Source organism: Salvelinus alpinus, chromosome 23 (genome assembly GCF_045679555.1).
Source record: "Salvelinus alpinus chromosome 23, SLU_Salpinus.1, whole genome shotgun sequence".
Classification (NCBI taxonomy): domain Eukaryota; kingdom Metazoa; phylum Chordata; class Actinopteri; order Salmoniformes; family Salmonidae; genus Salvelinus; species Salvelinus alpinus.
In genome coordinates this window covers 2,323,325-2,329,324 of record NC_092108.1, presented here as the reverse complement: position 1 = coordinate 2,329,324, position 6,000 = coordinate 2,323,325, and positions in this window count along the sequence as shown.

Sequence of the window (6,000 nt, the reverse complement as noted above, 5' to 3'; positions counted from 1 at the left end):
GTCCCATCCACCAAACCACCAGGTGTGAAACATGGTATAGAGGAGACGGACCCACTGGTTACCCTCTAGGTTACAGAGAGCTGGTAGTCCCATCCACCACACTACCAGGTGTGAAACATGGTATAGAGGAGACGGACCCACTGGTTACCCTCTAGGTTACAGAGAGCTGGTAGTCCCATCCACCAAACTACCAGGTGTGAAACATGGTATAGAAGAGACGGACCCACTGGTTGCCCTCTAGGTTACAGAGAGCTGGTAGTCCCATCCACCACACTACCAGGTGGGTGGTATAGAGGAGACGGACCCACTGGTTGTCCTCTAGGTTACAGAGAGCTGGTAGTCCCATCCACCAAACTACCAGGTGTGAAACATGGTATAGAGGAGACGGACCCACTGGTTGCCCTCTAGGTTACAGAGAGCTGGTAGTCCCATCCACCAAACTACCAGGTGTGAAACATGGTATAGAAGAGACGGACCCACTGGTTGCCCTCTAGGTTACAGAGAGCTGGTAGTCCCATCCACCAAACTACCAGGTGTGAAACATGGTATAGAGGAGACGGACCCACTGGTTACCCTCTAGGTTACAGAGAGCTGGTAGTCCCATCTACCAAACTACCAGGTGTGAAACATGGTATAGAAGAGACGGACCCACTGGTTGCCCTCAATATTACAGAGAGCTGGTAGTCCCATCCACCACACTACCAGGTGTGAAACATGGTATAGAGGAGACGGACCCACTGGTTGCCCTCTAGGTTACAGAGAGCTGGTAGTCCCATCCACCACACTACCAGGTGTGAAACATGGTATAGAGGAGACGGACCCACTGGTTACCCTCTAGGTTACAGAGAGCTGGTAGTCCCATCCACCAAACTACCAGGTGTGAAACATGGTATAGAAGAGACGGACCCACTGGTTGCCCTCAATATTACAGAGAGCTGGTAGTCCCATCCACCACACTACCAGGTGTGAAACATGGTATAGAGGAGACGGACCCACTGGTTGTCCTCTAGGTTACAGAGAGCTGGTAGTCCCATCCACCACACTACCAGGTGTGAAACATGGTATAGAGGAGACGGACCCACTGGTTGCCCTCTAGGTTACAGAGAGCTGGTAGTCCCATCCACCACACTACCAGGTGTGAAACATGGTATAGAGGAGACGGACCCACTGGTTACCCTCTAGGTTACAGAGAGCTGGTAGTCCCATCCACCAAACTACCAGGTGTGAAACATGGTATAGAAGAGACGGACCCACTGGTTGCCCTCTAGGTTACAGAGAGCTGGTAGTCCCATCCACCAAACTACCAGGTGTGAAACATGGTATAGAGGAGACGGACCCACTGGTTGCCCTCTAGGTTACAGAGAGCTGGTAGTCCCATCCACCAAACTACCAGGTGTGAAACATGGTATAGAAGAGACGGACCCACTGGTTGCCCTCTAGGTTACAGAGAGCTGGTAGTCCCATCCACCAAACTACCAGGTGTGAAACATGGTATAGAGGAGACGGACCCACTGGTTACCCTCTAGGTTACAGAGAGCTGGTAGTCCCATCCACCAAACTACCAGGTGTGAAACATGGTATAGAAGAGACGGACCCACTGGTTGCCCTCTAGGTTACAGAGAGCTGGTAGTCCCATCCACCACACTACCAGGTGTGAAACATGGTATAGAAGAGACGGACCCACTGGTTGCCCTCAATATTACAGAGAGCTGGTAGTCCCATCCACCACACTACCAGGTGTGAAACATGGTATAGAGGAGACGGACACACTGGTTGCCCTCTAGGTTACAGAGAGCTGGTAGTCCCATCCACCAAACCACCAGGTGGGTGGTATAGAGGAGACGGACCCACTGGTTGTCCTCTAGGTTACAGAGAGCTGGTAGTCCCATCCACCAAACCACCAGGTGGGTGGTATAGAAGAGACGGACCCACTGGTTGTCCTCTAGGTTACAGAGAGCTGGTAGTCCCATCTACCACACTACCAGGTGTGAAACATGGTATAGAGGAGACGGACCCACTGGTTGCCCTCTAGGTTACAGAGAGCTGGTAGTCCCATCTACCACACTACCAGGTGTGAAACATGGTATAGAGGAGACGGACCCACTGGTTACCCTCTAGGTTACAGAGAGCTGGTAGTCCCATCTACCACACTACCAGGTGTGAAACATGGTATAGAGGAGACGGACCCACTGGTTGCCCTCTAGGTTACAGAGAGCTGGTAGTCCCATCCACCACACTACCAGGTGTGAAACATGGTATAGAGGAGACGGACACACTGGTTGCCCTCTAGGTTACAGAGAGCTGGTAGTCCCATCCACCAAACTACCAGGTGTGAAACAGGGAAGGGACTCAGGGGGTATGCTAATTTGATATAGAGCAGACCTAACTCAATTAAATTAGTCAAAACAGGAACATTTTACTTTTGGCTAGAAATTCTAAAGGAAATGATCTCAACAGAGAAAAATGTCCTGTGTGCTACCTATATCCCCCCACTAGAATCCCCATACTTTAAAGAAGACAGCTTCTCTATCCTGGAGGGGGAAATCAATCATTTCCAGGCCCAGGGACATGTACTAGTCTGTGGCGACCTAAATGCCACAACTGAACAAGAACCTGACACCCTCAGCACACAGGGGGACAAACACCTACCTGGAGGTGACAGCATTCCCTCCCCCATATGCCCCCCTAGGCACAACTACGACAACATAACCAACAAAAACGGGTCACAACTCGTGCAGCTCTGTCACACGCTGGGTATGTACGTAGTCAATGGTAGGCTTCGAGGGGACTCCTACGGTAGGTACACCTATAGCTCATCTCTTAGCAGTAGCACTGTAGACTACTTTATCACTGACCTCAACCCAGAGTCTCTCAGAGCGTTCACAGTCAGTCCACTGACACTCATATCAGACCACAGCAAAATCACAGTCTACTTGAACAGAGCAATACTCAATCATGAGGCATCGAAGCCAAAGGTACTGAATAATATCAAGAAACGCTATAGAGGGAAGGAAAGTAGTGTGGAAACCTAACAAAAAACAATTAGGCAACAACAAATTCAATTTTAGACTACTTCCTTGACAAAACATTTCACTGTAATAGTGAAGGTGTAAACTTGGAAGTAGTAAACCTAAACAGTATATTTGATCTCTCAGCTTCCCTATCAAATCTGAACATTTAAAACAGAAAACAGAAGAAAATTTACAACAATGACAACTGGTTTGATGAAGAATTGAGAAACCTGTTCAACCAAAAACATAGAGACCCAGAAAACCTGAGCCTTCACTATGGTGAATCACTAAAACAATACAGAAATACACTACGGAAAAAGAAGGAACAGCACGTCAGAAATCAGCTCAATGTAATTGAAGAATCCATAGTCTCGAACCACTTCTGGAAAAGTTGGAAAACACTAAACAAAGAACTACATGAAGAGGTATCTATCCTAAACAGAGATGTATGGATAAACCACTTCTCCAATCTTTTTGACTGTAAGGAAGTCTGTGTGTAGCTGGTGTATAGGAGTCAGGTGCAGGACAGCAGATATGAGTAAATAACTGTATTTTACTAAACATATAATAAATGCAATACAAAACAGAGCCCACAATAACGGACCTTCCCACATAGAAACAATCACTCACAAACAAACATGGTGGAACAGAGGGTTAAATAATGAACAGGTAATTGGGGGATTGAAACCAGGTGTGTAAGACAAAGACAAAACAAATGGAAAATGAAAAGTGGATCGGCGATGGCTAGAAGGCCAGTGACGTCAACCGCCGAACGCCGCCCGAACAAGGAGGTTAAACACTAAGGGTCAGTGGTGTAGTGGAGGGTAAACACTAAGGGCCAGTGGTGTAGTGGAGGGTAAACACTAAGGGCCAGTAGTGTAGTGGAGGGTAAACACTAAGGGTCAGTGATGTAGTGGAGGGTAAACACTAAGGGCCAGTGGTGTAGTGGAGGGTAAACACTAAGGGTCAGTGGTGTAGTGGAGGGTAAACACTAAGGGTCAGTGGTGTAGTGGAGGGTAAACACTAAGGGTCAGTGGTGTAGTGGAGGGTAAACACTAAGGGTCAGTGGTGTAGTGGAGGGTAAACACTAAGGGCCAGTGGTGTAGTGGAGGGTAAACACTAAGGTCCAGTGGTGTAGTGGAGGGTAAACACTAAGGGTCAGTGGTGTAGTGGAGGATAAACACTAAGGGCCAGTGGTGTAGTGGAGGGTAAACACTAAGGGCCAGTGGTGTAGTGGAGGGTAAACACTAAGGGTCAGTGGTGTAGTGGAGGGTAAACACTAAGGACCAGTGGTGTAGTGGAGGGTAAACACTAAGGGCCAGTGGTGTAGTGGAGGGTAAACACTAAGGGCCAGTGGTGTAGTGGAGGGTAAACACTTAGGACCAGTGGTGTAGTGGAGGGTAAACACTAAGGGCCAGTGGTGTAGTGGAGGGTAAACATTAAGGACCAGTGGTGTAGTGGAGGGTAAACACTAAGGGCCAGTGGTGTAGTGGAGGGTAAACACTAAGGACCAGTGGTGTAGTGGAGGGTAAACACTAAGGACCAGTGGTGTAGTGGAGGGTAAACACTAAGGACCAGTGGTGTAGTGGAGGGTAAACACTAAGGGCCAGTGGTGTAGTGGAGGGTAAACACTAAGGGCCAGTGGTGTAGTGGAGGGTAAACACTAAGGACCAGTGGTGTAGTGGAGGGTAAACACTAAGGGCCAGTGGTGTAGTGGAGGGTAAACACTAAGGGCCAGTGGTGGAGTGGAGGGTAAACACTAAGGGTCAGTGGTGTAGTGGAGGGTAAACACTAAGGGTCAGTGGTGTAGTGGAGGGTAAACACTAAGGGTCAGTGGTGTAGTGGAGGGTAAACACTAAGGACCAGTGGTGTAGTGGAGGGTAAACACTAAGGGTCAGTGGTGTAGTGGAGGGTAAACACTAAGGTGTAGTGGAGGGTAAACACTAAGGGCCAGTGGTGTAGTGGAGGGTAAACACTAAGGTGTAGTGGAGGGTAAACACTAAGGGTCAGTGGTGTAGTGGAGGGTAAACACTAAGGTGTAGTGGAGGGTAAACACTAAGGTGTAGTGGAGGGTAAACACTAAGGGCCAGTGGTGTAGTGGAGGGTAAACACTAAGGTCCAGTGGTGTAGTGGGGGGTAAACACTAAGGGTCAGTGGTGTAGTGGAGGGTAAACACTAAGGGTCAGTGGTGTAGTGGAGGGTAAACACTAAGGACCAGTGGTGTAGTGGAGGGTAAACACTAAGGGCCAGTGGTGTAGTGGAGGGTAAACACTAAGGGCCAGTGGTGTAGTGGAGGGTAAACACTTAGGACCAGTGGTGTAGTGGAGGGTAAACACTAAGGGCCAGTGGTGTAGTGGAGGGTAAACATTAAGGACCAGTGGTGTAGTGGAGGGTAAACACTAAGGGCCAGTGGTGTAGTGGAGGGTAAACACTAAGGACCAGTGGTGTAGTGGAGGGTAAACACTAAGGACCAGTGGTGTAGTGGAGGGTAAACACTAAGGACCAGTGGTGTAGTGGAGGGTAAACACTAAGGGCCAGTGGTGTAGTGGAGGGTAAACACTAAGGGCCAGTGGTGTAGTGGAGGGTAAACACTAAGGACCAGTGGTGTAGTGGAGGGTAAACACTAAGGGCCAGTGGTGTAGTGGAGGGTAAACACTAAGGGCCAGTGGTGGAGTGGAGGGTAAACACTAAGGGTCAGTGGTGTAGTGGAGGGTAAACACTAAGGGTCAGTGGTGTAGTGGAGGGTAAACACTAAGGGTCAGTGGTGTAGTGGAGGGTAAACACTAAGGACCAGTGGTGTAGTGGAGGGTAAACACTAAGGGTCAGTGGTGTAGTGGAGGGTAAACACTAAGGTGTAGTGGAGGGTAAACACTAAGGTGTAGTGGAGGGTAAACACTAAGGACCAGTGGTGTAGTGGAGGGTAACCACTACACCACTACATAGGGCTGATGGGAAGACAGCAGTCACACACAGCATGATGTTAAAGGAC